Source organism: Mauremys reevesii, linkage group 3, assembly GCF_016161935.1.
Source record: "Mauremys reevesii isolate NIE-2019 linkage group 3, ASM1616193v1, whole genome shotgun sequence".
Taxonomy (NCBI): Eukaryota; Metazoa; Chordata; order Testudines; family Geoemydidae; genus Mauremys; species Mauremys reevesii.
In genome coordinates, this window is record NC_052625.1 from 39,850,482 (window position 1) to 39,867,960 (window position 17,479).

Genomic DNA, 17,479 nt, shown 5'->3' on the forward strand with positions numbered 1-17,479 from the left:
GACCCTCCCACTCCAACTCGATGTAATTCAGTGTCAGTAGTGCTCTGTCATCTGAGACCCAGGGCTTGGGCTGGGAATGGCACAGAGTTACAAAACTCTCACCACATGTCTCAGGTCAAATACTCCACTGATTAAGACACGATGTAACACAGACAACAGTTTTAAAGAGACCCAGGGACCTACCCTCCTAGTTTAAACAAAGATGCAATAACGATGGCCACAGAAGGGAAGAAAAAACAAACATAAGACTGAAAGAGAGAAATCAAATATTTACTCCGGTTTGTAGCTCTCTTCATGCTATCACAATGTCTGGAAGAAAACATGAAAATTGAGACACTAGCAAACAGGAGAGAGAACATGGCCTTTCATGGTCCTATATTTTGCAGTCTAGAGTGATGGGGTTTTTGTTTTGTTTGACCTCCAAGGGTGATTTCACATTACTCTGTCCAAATGTGATCATTAGGTATCATACCTGATCTTGCAAACTCTCACTTAAGCATTTAGTTCTTATCTGAATTCAGAGGAACTGTGAGTGCTTAGCACCTCTGAAATTTAGACCCAAAGTTGTATAATCAGTTAGTGGCAGAGATGGAAATAGAACCTAGGTCTCCTGACTCCCCGCCCAGCATCCTACTCATCGCACCATGCTGCTTATTCTTTCCATAGAGTTTATTATTGTTGCTGTAAATTGGAATCTACTATAGTTTTATTGGGTTCATTTCTAAGGCCATTACAGCGTCTCCATAAGAACACTTGAGATGAGCCCTGATTCGTCAACTTATTGCCAGCAATTAGTGTGACCGTACCAGTTCAGCCCTCAAGTGCAGAGGAAAAAGACTGTTTTCCATTTAGTTGCCCCACAACTTGTCAGGGAATTTGGGGCATATGTTCACGCTAACTCTGCTGGCATTTACTTAGTCAATGTTGCATCACTGCACTGTGACCTCCCTTGCCCCTAGGCAGAGATGGGCCAGGTAGGATGGGAGGCAAAAGAGAGGCGCTGGACCTTCACCCTGGTCTACATCAACTCTTCTGAGAGCTATACTGTTCTTGGAGTATTCATAGCTTCAAAGGCTACAACCCAGGGAAGGGAAAGCAAACTCCACTCACTCATTGGTAGAAGACGCTAAGGAAACATCACAAATGCAAACTGTTGGAGTCTCCTTGCCCTGAGGTGGGACTAATCCATCTAGGAGAAAGCTTGTCCCTTAGCAAAGGGATTCATTCTCACAGTGCACTATTTATATGTCAAAACAAGAGGGCTTTGTTTATCCATTTTTGAGTTACTGATGAGCCAGAAAAAGTTTTCTTTTCAGTTTTTTAAACTGAAAAATATCTGGGTTGGATTTGCCTCCCTACTGTCCCATAATTCAAAAATAGCTGAAGGGATTTCCCTCAGATGTGCCATAAAAAAATCACTCTTAGGCTGAGACTAAGCAGGTCATGGAAAATGTCAGCCCTAAAAGGAGAATTTATGAAAATAAGGTGTTACAATGAAACTCCATGGGCAATGAGACTGGAACTATGATAAGAATATGCTAGAAAGAAAGAAAGAAAGAAAGAAAGAAAGAAAGAAAGAAAGAAAGATGCTTAAAGTATCTAAGATCCTAAGACTTCTGGAGACCTAGACTGCACAGCTGTTTGGTTTTCTAGAAAAGCCAAATAAATAAAATTGTAATAAGCCTCTTCTTGTCTTCACACCTGCTCTGATGGAGGCTAAGTACTGTATTATCTGATTGACTTACCTAGCAATAACAGAGGAATCCAAAGTTTCCAGCTGCAGCTTCTGCCAAGTGCTATAGCAGGGGTAGGCAACCTATGGCACGTGTGCCGAAGGTTGCACGCAAGCTGATTTTCAGTGGCACTCACACAGGTCCTGGCCACCGGTCCGGGGCTTCTGCATTTTAATTTAATTTTAAATGAAGCTTCTTAAACATTTTAAAAACCTAATTTACTTTACATACAACAATAGTTTAGCTGTATATTATAGACTTATAGAAAGAGACCTTCTGAAAACATTAAAATGTATGACTGGCACACGAAACCTTAAATCAGAGTGACTAAATGAAGACTCGGCACAGCACTTCGGAAAGGTTGCCGACCCCTGTGCTATAGAGATCTGATCAGAATGATAGAAGACTGGGGGCCAATGCTCTGATAATAGAACCAGCCTAACCAGTCTGTGAACAGGGCTGCTGTTATTTATGAATGGCTGCAGAAATGTTTCTCACTTAACAGGGTCTGATAAGATTCACTGACTATGCTCAAGCAAAATCTATCACCTCATCTGTTAAACAGGTAAGAGATTGTTTAAATAATTAAAGCCAGGGGCTCTATACCAACTCATTTGGAAACAGGGAATGTGTGACTTGAACAGATAATGTGAAATTTTTTAACAGTTGTCACATTTGCCACATTTCAGCAGCTGCTCCTTTATCCTGAACAATTGAGATCATTGTGCTCAAGTATGCTTGGAGGACAGTGGCAAAATGTAGGGCACGTCATGAATCAATTGACAAAGAACTTCAAAAGCTGTGTCAGTCATTGTCTAGGTTTACATAATATGTACTCTCAATGAAATATACATGAACAGCATCTGTTTCTGCTTTTAAGATCACAATGTGCAATGTCAACCATCACCCATTGGATGGAAACTGGTTGACAGGATGAGGATCAGGCACTCTAATGAGCAACAAGGAGGAAGTAGTAGATAACTCTGTTGGGAAGCTAGTGAAGTGGGTGTATCTAAATGACCTGAACTTGTGTTTTCTGAGACACTTATAAGTAGGTTAGAGAAACTAGAACTAGAAAGGATAAATCTTAGCAAGAATCAAAAAGGGATTGGACATTTGTATGGAGCTCCAGAGTATCCAGAGTTATCATAATGAACAATATTTTTGGAAGGGATATTAAATCTCATGATTCAGGGCTCAAACCAATTGCTAACTATTAGGGTATGTCCATATACCATTAAAAAAAACCTGTGGCTCCAAGTCTCAGAGCCCCCAGAGTAGACATTCAGGCTCAGGCTGCATCACAGGGTCTGAGAGCCTGTGTCTCAGAGCCCAGGCTCTATCCCAAGACCAAATGTCTACATGGCAATTTTATAGCCCTTCAGCCAAGCCCCATGAGCCCACGTCAGGTGACTTGGGCCAGCCATGGCCTTACCATAGGTCATTTATCTTAATACTACAAAATGTCTACAGTATAAAGAACAGTCCTGCACTTGCATGGATGGGCTAGAAGAATTGTTGGACCGAGTCTCCCTCACAATGGTTTAAATCAGGAGTCACTCCGCTGAAGTTAATGGTGTCACAAATCTGTAAAACTGCTGTAAGTAAAATGAGAACCAGGCGCATTCAGTCTTTTTCTGTGTCTAGCTCCTAACATTCTAGGGCTACATGAAAAGTGTCAGACTACCACTGTGCTAAGATAAGCTTGAGAACTCCATAGCTAGAGCTCCACCAATGTTACTAAGCACCATTCTAGTTTATTTGAGATGTAGAGATGCTGAATGTTTTGAATCCATTAACCTTATTACAGGTTTATGAATTTTCAAGTGCCATTAACTGTTGTTACCTCAGAAAAAAAGGATGGTCTTTATCAGCAGATAAAGAGGTAAAGATAAAGAGATAATGCAAAGTTTTCCCTGTTTAAAAAATAAGAATAATTATCTTTCTAATGATCTCTCTCAAAGCGAGAAAGCCTCATTAGCTTATTGGCACCTGGAAATACTAGAAACCCTTTTGTTTTCTATTGGTCTCCAGCATATTGAGAAACCTTTAGTGATGTCTCTTACTGTCTAGTTATGACTCATGCTTTAGGATATGTGCAAAAATGTCTGACCCTCATTATACTGAATAAGGATATAAAGATTCAGAACATAAACTCTCATTTTCTTTTAGATTAAAGATACTAATTAGGTCAAGATGGTACCCTGTGTAAGGACTGATTCATTTCTATACTGTTTACCTAGAAACTGGGCAATATACATGATTGTAAGATTATAAGAGACATTGCTGTAACTACTCATTTATCTATGAAAAGTTAATTGTGCAAAACAGCAAGTACAGAAAGAGAGTGCTACTGCTGTGTTACTTATCCAACCTACATTTTACAATACCCAGCCACAGTGGGGTGTTAACATCATAAATAAGCATGTAAGTCAAGGAAAGAAAGATCTCCTAGGTATACAGCAATATACATTGACACACGCTATTAGACATAGAGCCAAACATACATACACTTTGCTGCATGGTTTATTAGTCCCTTTTTCATTCAGTCTGAAAATCTGCAGTGGGAACTGGTGAGTGGTTTGCTGCTGTTGCTATTGCCTCTGAAAACCCTGGGGATAGAACCTATGTTGTACCAGCAGATGGCACTGCAACTTTACCTTCAGAAGACATTGTAGGCAATTCAGAAGCATGGCACAAAAGCCTCACTGTGAAAACTAAGACAACACTATGCCAAGTCTGCTCGTTTATTTATTGTTTTTTTTTAATATGTAGCCTTCAGCAGATTAGTTGGCTCTTATAATAAATACTAGAAATGGACTATACAAGAAACTGTGCAGATAAAATTGGCTTCAGCAGTCACTTTTCCGGTAATTTGCTTCCCATTTAACCTACTGCTGAAAAATAAAATCATTCTGTTTGAAGGGAAAATAAGATACTGAATGTTGTTAAATTGACATGGGCTGGTTAAATATGGAAAGGCAACAAACAAAACAAGCTAGCAATATAACTATAACAACATACAGAAGTACAGCAGCAGAAATCAAATTCACATACAGGGGCTTCTATGTTTGCCCTAAGGCCGTATTTGAAAAACTTTGTATTTGAGGGTTCGGCTTGTAAGGCACTATGTAAAGAGTGAATAATAAATGTGCATTAAAAAGAAAGATGAATGACGAGTGTTTACACAATGTGAATACACTCAGTATGTTCACATTCAAAATACCTGGAGAGGGGGTTTAAGTGTGGATCACATTACTTGCTCTCCAGTAATAAATTGGTGTAATGTGGCTGCTCGGTGCATTCTTATGCCTAAGAAGATGTAGACAACCTATTCATTCCCAATTGTGAGCCAACCCAAGGTTACCTATATCACTTGACATAGTTTGCCTTTTTTTCTGTTAGCATTACAGATGAGTCCAAGATGCATAATTCAGACCAGGATACGGATACACACCTCCAGAATTTAAGGGGTCTCCGAGTCTGGCATTTAGTTTATGGCTGTCTCTTTTTTATTAGTCTCTTTTTCTTCCCCTTCCCCCCTGCCAAATTATCATCAAGTTGGATTGGCCCTGGCCCTGCACTTTGAATCATGATTTACACTAGAACAAAGTAAATGGAAAAAGCTACCTTTCTGATTGGACAGCATGTTGCACCCGCTTTACATGTGTGGATAGCTACACAACGTGCAGGCAATGGTGAACCAGCCCTTGGTGTATTGCTACCAAGCTCTGTAAGGACTCTCTGCTATGGGGGAGAAATTGTTATCTTAGTAGATGACAGGTCCTGGTGAATTGTGAGTTACTGTTACTGCTTTTAAGAGTCTATAATCTTTATTTTACTCTTTTATGGTGGATATTGTCTTACTTAGTGAATGGCACATTACTGAGTGGAGGCACCAGGGTGAGTGCAAGGATGTTTCGCGCCTGAGGCGAAACTTCCACTTGCACCCCCCCAGCCCTGTGGCAGCTCTCCGACCCCCACCACGGCAGCTCCCCACCCACGTCCGCACTGAGGCGCCCCCCCTTGCAGCAGTTCCACCCGGCCCGGGGAGCCCTGCGGCAGCTCCCCTCCCCAGCTCACCTCTGCTCCGCCTTCTCCCCGAGCATGCTGTCGCTGCTCCACTTCTCCCACCTCCCAGGCTTGCGGCGCCAATCAGCTGTTTGGCGCCGCAAGCCTGGGAGGGAGAGAAGCAGAGCGGGGCGGCGTGCTCAGGGGAGGAGGCGAAGGAGAGATGAGCTGGGGTGGGGAGTGGTTCTCCTGCATGCCACGCCGCCCCTTACTTGCTGCAGGTGGCCCTCCCTGCACCCCCCCTGCCCAGCTCCCTCCACCTAAATGCCAACAACGACCGGAGCAGCCGAAGATTCTGCTGTCGCTGCCGAAGGACCCAAAATGCCGCCCACCCAAATGCTAGCATCCTAGGCGACAGCCTAGGTCACCTAATGGGTTGCACCGGCCCTGGGAGGCACAAAGAAATGCAATTTTTTTTCCTGTTAGAGCTGCATGTCTGATTTTGTTTTAGTCCTGGGAAGTTAAACAACAGACCAACAGACAAATCTGATACCTTTGTCTTTTTTTTATTGTCTTATTGCCAGGATAGCTGAGCCCACTGAAATATCTAAGCATTGTTCTGTTCTCTGATTCTGCATGGCCACTCTTAAAACATTCTTCGTTTTTCCTTTGCCAGTTAAGCCAGCTTGGCAGCAGAGTATTTTTTTCAGTGCTCTAAGGAAAGCATATGGTTGAACCATCATAGAAAGTTCTAAAGAATAGACCTTGGGATTGAACTATAATCAGGTCCAAGCTGAGCTCCAGACAACTGGATAGTTGCTCACTAGACCAGTACTTAGACCCGCTGGAAGGCTACTCTGCTCACAGCCCGGCACTGAGTGTCTGATCCAAAGCCTACTGAAGCCAATAGAAAGAGTCCAATTGACTGATCAGCACTGTCCAGGATCTCAGATAGGCTGCATATGCATCACCTGGCAGGGCCATGCACAACCATGCCATGTGCTGGCCATTGTTTCACCCTACAGCCTGGGTCCCCAGGCAGGTGGCAGGCCGTGCTGAAAAGCTGTCTCAGTCTTGCTCCTCCCCAAGCCTTCCCAGCAGGATCCATGAAGCAGACTGGACACTCTACTGCTCAGGGTGGACTTGCAACCAGTAGTGCTGCAAAGAGTTAAGGAGCAACCTGTGCTGTGCCAGATTGCCCAGCTCAGCAGTGTCCCGCAGCCCAGGCTTCTTTGCCTGTCTGGAAGAAGGCCCAGACAGCTTTCTGGACTCCTCAGGCGAGGTACATGATGCCACACAAGATGGAATTTGGCGGGGTTGAGTATTCAGGGACAAAATTTGGAATTGGGTTGGATGGACAGTAGGGATGAACACAGTGAGGCTGGTGGGAGAGAAGGAAAGAGTGAGATGCAGCTGGGGAGAGGGAGTGTAAATATAGAATTTGTGAGAATGGCTGGGGTGGAGGAACTAACAATAGAATTTTCCTAAGGGCAGGAGGTGAGTGATGGTGCGGAGAAGTGGGAAATATCTGTATTTTGCTTATGAATACAATGCATGTCTTTGTGTGTGTTTTATACTGGGTTTCTTGCAATGGAGTTAAATCAAAAGGGGTTGTTAAAGGAATCACGCAGGAAAGGTAAAACGATGACACAGATAAGATGCCTGGAAGAAACAATGGAAAAGCTACATTGGAGAATATCCATCTCCAGGCAAGCTGAGAGTGGTTTACTCTTCCTGAGGCTAAGCCTAGGATCAAAAGGAGGATACCAGACATTAGAAGACCCTGGGCCTAGAAAAGGGTAGGGGCTGAGTGAGTGGCCAGAGACTGCCCAGGAATCATCAGTGAGAGCTGACAGGCTGGCACAGAGGCTCTCAGAGACAAAGACAGTGAGTTGTGAGCTGGCAGCTGGCTTCTCCCAGCCAGAGATGGTGGTCAGCTGAGCTGAGGGGAACTTACCAAAAGCAGGCAAGGAAAGATTAAGAACCAGGCAAATAGAACTTTTATTCTCTGTGGCCTCGTTCTCTGTGCTTTGTACCAGGGCCAGCTTTAGGCCTATTCCACCAATTCCCCCGAATCGGGCCCCACGCCTAAGAGGGCCCCGCGCCCAGTGAGAATCCCTTCCCTGGCTAGAGGAGCCTTTTTAATTTTTACTCACCTGGCGGCGCTCTGGGTCTTCGGTGGGACTTCAGTGGCAGGTTCTTCACTCGCTCTGGGTTTTCGGCGGCACTTCGGCGGTGGGTCCTTCGCTTGCTCTGGGTCTTCGGTGGCGGGTCCTTCAGTGCCGCCGAGGTCCTGGAGCAAGTGAAGGACCTGTCGCCGAAGTGCCGCCAAAGACTTGGAGCACTGTCCAGTGAGTACAAGCCCCATATGATTTTTTACGTTTTTTTTTTCAGTCATCTCTGTGGGGGGCTTGTCGAAACTGTTCGAATTGGGCCCCACACTTCCTAAAGCTGGCCCTGGCTGCAGGGAATACTTCACATCTCTCTATGTGAGACAGAGGCATGTATATCTATCATTCTCTATAGAGACAGAAAGATAGTCATGGACCTTTATTTGCTATTTTTCTCACTGTCTCTGATACTATGGGATAGTATTAAAATGGAAAAAAGTCAATGATGGTTATGAAGGAGATTAGAGAGAGACAATGTCAGATAGTAAACAGTCAGTATGAAAGTTTTAGAGTTCACTTAAATAGCTGAAAGCTAAGAAATAACAATGATGACACATGATGACAAAGCACCAGGTTTAATTTTTTTTTAAAATTTTTACTTAAAGATTTTTTACTGATGCCCAGGCACATTTTTTATGCAGAGAGCTTCTTCCTCTATGAACACTGAATACACCATGTCAGGTAACACACACACAGAAACAAATGTTGTTTGCTTTTTTGCTTTTGCCCGCGCCGCGACGGAGCCGGCCCGCGACCCGCGTCCTCAGGCCGGAGGGCAGCAAGTCCCGCTGCCCCGCTACACCGGCCAGAGCCCCGCAACCCCGTGGTCCCGATCCCCCAGCTGGAGCCCCACAACTCCGCTACCCCGGCCAGAACTCCGCAACGGCGCAGCCCCACTCTCCCGGCCGGAGCCCTGCAACCCCGCAGTCCCGTTCCCCCGGCAGGAGCCCCGCAACCCCGCAGCCCCATTCTCCCGGCCGGAGACCCGCGGCCCCGCTCCCCCGGCCGGAGCCCCGCAACCCCGCAGCCCCGCTCTCCCGGCCGGAGCCCCGCAACCCCACGGTCCGCTCCCCGGGCCGAGCACAGCAAGTCCCACGACCCCGCTACCCCGGCCAGAACTCCGCAACCCCGCGGTCCTGCTCCCCCGGCCCCGCTACCCAGCCGGAGCCCCGCAACCCCACATCCCTGCTCTTTCGGCGGAGAAGTCAGGCTTGTCACATAAGGGATGCACTCGAGAGGAACTAAAAGGAATTAAGGCACAGCTCACCCTGTAACTGTGACAGAGGGCTGTTTGGGGTGGGGAGGTTGAGGTTTTTGTGTGTGCTTGTTTTGATGGAGTGAGAGATGGCATGCAATTCTGGGTGCAGCAATGGAAGTTTTGGAGGGAAAGGAAGAGAGAATTCTGTAGGTGTGGGGAGATAACCTAGTTTGTATTTTAACCTAAGAGCAGGGGTATTGTGGCTGGGGTTTTTTTGGGTGGGGGCAGATGTTGCCTTTGGAATGCACCAGCTTGCACAGAATAACAGGTTGTCTTTTCTTTAAATTCGTGGGCAGCATAATCCAGCCCCCTACCACGGCCTCTCTGCAGATACCCTGGACCAGCTTTATCTCCATTTTTTCCTACCCCAGGACTCTAAAACAACCAGTTTGGGGCTGATCCTATGAACTGCTGAGCATCTTTAACTGTCATGCTGAATGGAGGGTGCTCAATTCTTCTCCAGCTCAATCCTTTGCTTTGTGAGTTGTTCAAAAAAAAGCCTTGTCAGGCTACTTTGCACTCTCCTGTCTGGCCCCAGCTATATCCTCACCTCTTGAGGTGATGCTTTGTGGCCATGGTTGAGGCATATTGGGGCAGTGTGTTTCTGTATCTGTTCTGTGGGTGGCAAAATAGAGGACTCCAATCTCACAGGTTGTCAGCTGAGCCCCTTTTGTGTGATCCCAATTTCTTTTTGATTCCTCCCCTCAGAGGGATTGGCCACTTGTTTCCTGCAGTTAGGCCTTTTAGGGACCCTCCCTCTCTAAAATGGAGGGCAAACGGGCCACCACCTTTTGAGATCAGTACATTAGAAAAATAGACAGGACTATATTTTCTGACCAGATCAAAGGTAATACACTAAACACACATTGGTAGTGGTGGTGAGATCCAGTCCATCAAGGAAGGGCAAAACAAAAGAGAAATGATTAATACTGATCTTATCAAGGACATGTTTCATCAAACCTCATAAAACTCTGAATGAGGCATATATTAACCCTTTGTTAATTAAATAATTCCTTATTTTCAAATAGAAAGCCATTTTGATTTCAAATTCATCTTGAAATATCCAGATCTACCCAAAATTTATTTATTCCACTCAAGTTTTTATAGGTGTTTATATTTCTATCTGAAAAGTAGCCTACTTAAATCCTGATAACAAATGAACAAAATATTGCCCTTCTTCCATCTCCTTAAGTCCCTTGTAAATAGGATCTCCTTCAGTTCCTGAAAACCTTGGCTCGTAAGTCCTCCTGGTGAATAATACATCATGTGCAGTCCACCAGGGTACCTTCACCAAGTGTGCTTATTACTGTATCTTCCTTATGCTCCAGGTACAACACAGTATAGCAGCAGATGGACAGAGGCCCTTTCCTACTCTCTGGGTCTGTCGGCCTTTTATGCTACTTGCTTTCTTCCCTGGGTTCTCCAGCTGGTGAGCTAATTACCTCCTTAGCTTGTTAGGCTTCCTTGATCTCTTCTACCCTTCCAAACCCAATCAAGCTACCTAACTGCCTCCTACTCTAAGCACACCTGGTATCCTGGGTGATCTAAGTGACCAGGCTGCTGGTCTCCAAAGGGACAGTAGCTGCTAACAGCACCCTGTGACACCCTAGAATAAACTGGAGTCCCTCTCTGTTGACTGTTTATTTGGAGCAGATGGTCTCCACTTAAAATGAAAGTGTATTGACCTCTTCGCTTCTCCACAAGAGAAGGGCCAGCCTACCACAGTTCCACTGCCACCCAAGCTGCTTTGGCTGCATTATGGACCTGATCCAAAGGCTACCAAATTCTGTGGGAGCCCTTCCACCTATGAACTAACATGTTCTAACAACATACTTTTTTATCTTAGACAAAGCCTAAGAAATGTGTAGCTGGAGAAGTTAGCCATTCTCCTAAGCAACTAAGAAATACTAGGTCCAGATCCTCAAAGGTATTTGGGCACCGACATGCCATTGAAAGCAATGAAATTTAAGCATCTAAACACCTTTGAATATTTGGGCCTAGTGTCTTCTCCAAAAGACTGCATTTTTTTTCCTCCTTGATCATTTCCTGCCCCCTCTTTACTAGCTCTGCCAATCTAAAGGCCTTTGCAGATAGTATATAGGGCTATGGCTATGACTCTGAATGAATGCAGGGAACAGGCCTTTGAAGGAAGAAGGTGCTCTTTTGGCAGTCAGCCTGTGACCTCTCACTGACATTCCCTGGGTTGTCTGCAGAAACTTTCTCAATCCTCACCCCATACTAATGGGTAAAGAGACTTAGACACAGATTTTTAAAGGTATTTAGATGTTGTTCTACTCAGTGGTGCAATGCCTAACTGATTTAAATTTCAACTTCCAAAGGATTTAGGCTCTTAGGAGCCAAAATCCCATTGACAGTCAATGAAATTTTGGCTAAGTACCTAAAACATTTTGGAAAATGAGACTTAAGCTCCAAAATCTGTTAGACACTGAGTATAGCACCACCTAAATATCTTTAAAATTCTGGACCTTATAGGTGATAGTGGTATATAGTGATGTATTTGCAATGCAAAAAGGTCATTACAACTTGGGGCTGCAGAGGCAGCAACACATAATGGAGTAGAGAAATTAATAATTTATACTACTGTGGTGTGACCTACCTCTATTGATACATTATATTCAGTTCTGGGTACCACATTGCCAAAAACATAAGAACAAACTTGACGAATTTCAGAGAAAAGCACCAAAATTACCAGGAGCTTATAATAGGAAAATGACAAAGGGCTAATTATGTATAAACTGACTAAGATATGACTAAGTAAACAAATATTTATGGGTATAAACACCAAGAAGGAGAAAGAAAGATGTAGGTGTCACAAGCTAGGGTCTGTGTGAGATGTAACTATGAATAATAGAAGAAAGATTAAGACGGGTGAAATGTGAGCCCCATCACATGGGACATTTAAAACCAGACAGCTAACTAGAGAGTGCACTGGAGACAGTAATCCTGCATTGACAGTGAGAGGCTCTGGATGTCCAATTGATGTAAGGTCTTTATCGGCTCCCACTACTATAGTACCGAGCACCTCAGAGTCCTTAATGGTTTATCCTCATAACACGCCTGTGAGGCACGGAAGTGCTATCATCTCTACTTTACAGATGGGAACTAACGCACGGAGACCCAGCTCCTCAGAAGTATTTAGGTGCCTAAACACCTTTAAAAATCTGGCTCTGTGTCTAGAATGCGCAAAGGCATTTAGGCAACTAATTACCTTTGAGGATTTAGGCCTAAGTGACTTGCCCAAGGTCATACAAGAAGTCCCTGGACCATTATTTCCTTCTCTAGCAGCTGTAAGTCTGTAATTTACCATCCCTTATCTCTAATAGTTTCCTCTGTCAAATTTGAATGTAGCCAATTCTGTCTTTCAGAGGGTTTTCTGAATATGAGAACTTCATACAATAAAATAACTAATTAGCAAAGACATGTTCCAGCCTAAACCAGTTCCTACTTATATGTGAAAATGAATCTCTGAATGGATACTTTTCAGTGATCCCAGAATCCTCTACATTGAGCATGGTTTTATCACTGATGCTGTATTACACATAATATATTTACTAACATAATTTTACCTGGAAAACCTCACTTCTCTATAGCATGACTGGTACTTCTGAAACATCAGGCTGCATTATCTTGTTTACCATGCATTGCATTATGTCATACCAGGTTACAGAAACTCTGCAATATAATGTACTGCAGTATAAGATGCTGATGACACTGAAAGTTAAAAGTACATGCTTGTGATTTTTCAACACCTGAAAGCAGAATTATGCAATTAATAGCTATGCTCTTCATGGGCCATTTTCACACAATCTCACTAAACTGAAAGGGACTGAGGATAGTTTTCATCACAGTTAGGCACCAGCGCCTGGCCCATGCCTGCTGACTCCTGCTTGCAGGGCTTGGGCTTCACGGCTGTTTAACTCCACTGTAGTCTTCCGGGCTCAGGCTGGACCCCAGGCTATAGGACCCTGCTAGGTGGAGAAGGTCCCATAGCTTAGGCTGCAGCCCAAGCTCAGAAGCCTACATAGCCATTCAGCTCCACAGCCTGAGCCCCATGAGCCCGAGTCAGCTAGCATGGGCCAGCTGTGGGCTTTTAATTGCAATGTTGCCATACCCAAAGTCACCTCTGATGGAAGAGACATCAAAGCAATAGTGTTAAATCAGGGCTAAATTTGGCCCATTGTATTATTGGAATATTGGCATATCTCTGTGGTTGCTGTAATTCCAGTCAGATTTATCTCTCTAGACTCAGCAAGAAGTTTGTTAAGCTTATTTGCTTGTAATATTATACCTGAAAACTTGTCTTAAAGAGAGCTCTATCTAGTGTTACATTATGAGACTACCAGTCAGGACTCCTGGGTCTCGCTGGATCTCTTTGTTGCTTTGGGCAAGTCAGTTGAACTCTACCTCTCTGCCTCAGGGCATTCAGCTCATCTCACTCAGCTATAAAATGGGGATAATAATACTTGCTTACAGAACAGGTTGCTATGAGGCTTAACAGGGTTGTCTGTGATGTGCAAACTGGATTGTGTGTAGTTCTTGCTGACGTCAGCCAACCAGCGCAGTAATTGAGGGTAGTTTAATCACATCTATCTGCAGTGGAGGTGGGGGGCAGGTTGTGGTAACCCCTGAATACACTGCTCTCCTCTTCTCCCCATACAGGCTACAGCTGAGAGTTTTATGACTCAAAATTAGATTTCCAAATTGGATTCTAGAGAGGTATTGTCAAATTCAGTATTTCAACATGATCATAGGTTGCCTGGAGTTCCCTTTCATTGATGTGAGTTAGTCTAGATGTTTAAAAAGTTTCTGCAGAATAAACCTCTCTCTTTTATATCTCCTGTAAACTACAGGGGGCAAAAACCTTGATAAATGGTAGGCCTGAGTGGTCTGCTTGTTTACAAAGCAATAGTCATATTCTTGACTATTAAATTCAGAGGCTGGAGGATCTAGTTGTTACCAAATTAACAGGAAGCACTCTTTAGTTATTCTTGTACTGTAAAATACTCCATATTCTCATAACATTATATTATAATTGATGTCTGTACTCACAATTTCCCATCTGTACTCCCATGGCAAACATGGCTGCCTCAGCTTCCGACTCCAGTGTTGCTGGTTTTGTGAGCTCAAGAATGGTGAGTTCTGAAAATGACAGCCAATGAGAGCAGAGTGATTTGCACAACAGCTGTTCAGTGTTTGAGAAGCATCCACAGATAGATATGGAAACTCTTCCAATTTGCCCAAGAATCCTCACAGTATAGGGATTTGCATCCTCTTATTATTGAGAAATTAGGGTACAATAACTATGCAAATAAGACCTCAGTTCATGAGAGTCCAAAGAAGTGAAAAATGAGAAATAAGTGTATATTTATGGATCAGTACCTGTACAGCATCCCAGTGCTCTGATTGGCTGAGACCATTCCATTTCAGGATTATATTGTATAACAGTCCTAGAAGATTTTTTTATAATGCTCCAGATAGACATAAACAGGTATCGCATGCAGATGTACATAAACAGATGTGATTTGACGATTCCAGGCCAGAGTCTAGGATTCCACCAAACTGCATACGGACAGCACAGGTCTGAGGGACGGATGCAAAGATGTCAGAAAACTCACTTTTGTTCATTTCTCACCCTTGGGCTGCTGTGTGCAGGGCTAGGCCCCTGGTGTAAGTTAGAGCAGCCTGATGTGCTGCTCTGATGTGCATAGGTACTAGCATGCACCAGCTGCCAACAAATAGGACTACATGTAGGGATTGGCAAGGTGCAAGGAAGCCCCAATCTTTCCTCCTTTGCTGCAGGTTTGTCTCCTATACTGGCAGAAGGGGATAGTGGTGTTGCATAAGCTGTTATGCTGATGTATAAATTAATATAGATGTTAGTGCTATGTTGGTGTATAAGCTGTTGTGCTAGCTCTACAACCCTAGATGGTCCTCCAGGTACTGGGTGCTTGTTCCGGGGCCAGCTCGGTTGATATCACCTGCCCAAGATGTGACGCAAAACAGCCTGCACCACACCAAAGAATATCTAGTGGAAGGTGAATATCAAGCATTTCTGTAATCAGCAGTAGTGGATCCAAGGGGCAGGTAGGCTGGCATTTGTCAACTTAGTCCCCACCCGCTCGTGTAAACAAAGGGCCGAGCACTCATCCTGGGGCTGAGAAAGTGGAGATGGAATGACAGGAGAGAAGTGAGGCAGCATGTGTGGAGGTGAGAGACACAGTGCGAGGCAGAGGGATGAGAATGGGAGCTAGGGCCTAAAAGACCAGAGTAGGGAAGAGGGCACGGATCGAGCTCTAGAGTAGGGACTGAGCAGGCGGCAAAGCCCAGATCCTCAATGATATAATGGGAGTTAGGCTCCTAAATACCTTTGAGTATGTGACGGTTAGACAGGTGCACCAGGGGAAGTGAGCGGAACCACACGTAGGGAGACAGAAAAGGAGATGCAAACATGATGTTCTAAACAAGATACAAATTGATAGGAAATAATATGAAAATAGAAGGGAGAGATGGAGACAAAAGGGAAAGGAATGAGGCACAATGTAATCATCCCCAGATCTCTTTCTAGCCCCCTCCCCACTCCCAGACCTCATGTGAGGTGCTGCTATTGGGTCTCCACAGTTCATTTTCCTACTGGCATTTTTTTCTTCTTTTCTTCTGCCTTGCAAGCAGGACAGCTGATGAAAGAGCCAGGGAAGGGAGCTTCTGAAGGGAGAGAGAAGAAGAATGGGAGTCCCAGTGAAAAGCACAGTCAGTTACAGCATCTAGTTTATTGCAGGTGCTAGGCAAAACAAAGAACAAAAATAGTAAAACAGAAATATTGGGTTGAGTTAGGGGAGCAGAACTGTATTGAGTAATTTTAATTATCTCCTTATAGCACCCTAGAAAATGGAAATGGAAAAAAATTAAAAGACCAAGCTCTCCCTGCAGGTGCAACATGCAGATCTCTGAGGAAGGACAAATCAAGTATTAATCTATGTCCTATGGGCCTGATCTAAGGCCCACTAATTCCATGGAAAGATTCTGATTGATCCTAAGAGCTGGATCCTGACCCCATTTTGAAGTCAGTGGGAATTTTGCTATAGAGTTCAATGGGAACATGATCAAGCTTGTGATCTTAGCCAAAAGGCAAGAAAAAATACATTAATTCATGTCAAATGTATTGTAAATTACATTAATGTCTCTCTATATGCAAGCATTGGCTATATCACTAGTGATACCATGAATCTGTATTCTTAACCTATATGCTTACTTACCTGTGTATTTTAACTATATAGGCTTACCTGTATGAATCCTTATAAAACAAAAATAAACAGTTAACAAAAAGAATAATCTTATAAGGATTGGTGGAACAAAGGTAAAATTTTCAAAAAGCATCTTATATTCCTGTCTGTTAGTAATTTTTGAAAATTTTACCCTAAGAACATATATTTTTATCTTAACTAGTTGTGCATTTCCATTTTGTAACATTCAGTTTACTTAGCTTTCCTTAGTTTGGATGACAGCTTTGGATTCAATAGTTAGAGCTGGTTGGGAATTTTTAAAATAAAATATTTTTTCATGAGAAAATGCCTATTCAAGTAAACCTAAATTTCTCACAGGAAAGGGTCAGTTTTATTGAATTTCCCATTTTGGAAAAAAAATAAAAAAAAATTCAAAATTGTCAAAATGGGCTATTTTGACATTTTCAGAACAAAAAAGTTTAGTTTTTCTGATTGAAATGACTTTTTGTTTTCACATTTAAGTTATAGTTAAAACTGCTTAAAATTAAAAGGTTACAACTAAAATGAAATGTTTTGAAATGATCAAAATGATTTTTTTTTGGTTTGTGATTTTTTTTCAATTGAGTTTTCAACTTTTTGTCCTGATTCAGGATGGGAAAAAATTTTGAAATCTCAAAAATCTCAGAAGATGGGGAAAGCATTTCTTGCCCATCAACCCTGACTTTGCCCTTAGTCATATTTGTCATCAAAGTTAGCATTTTTTTTTCTTTCTGTCTCATGGAAATACTAAGCAGTGCTAGGTTGACTTTAGCTTTGCATAGGAATGAGCTGGGTGTATATATTCTGTTTAAGAATAATCTCTATAAATATTAATTTTAAACATAGAAACCGTGGTTACAATGTTAGTATATTTGTACTAGTATTGACTGACTGAAGTTTCAGGAGAGAAGCTGAATCAGAAAAAAGAATGTGTGTACATAGGAAGTACACTTACTGCCATCAGAGAGAGAGCTGAAGAGAGTGGCAGCATTAAGCACCTGAAACCCATGCAATCACAGTAGTCCC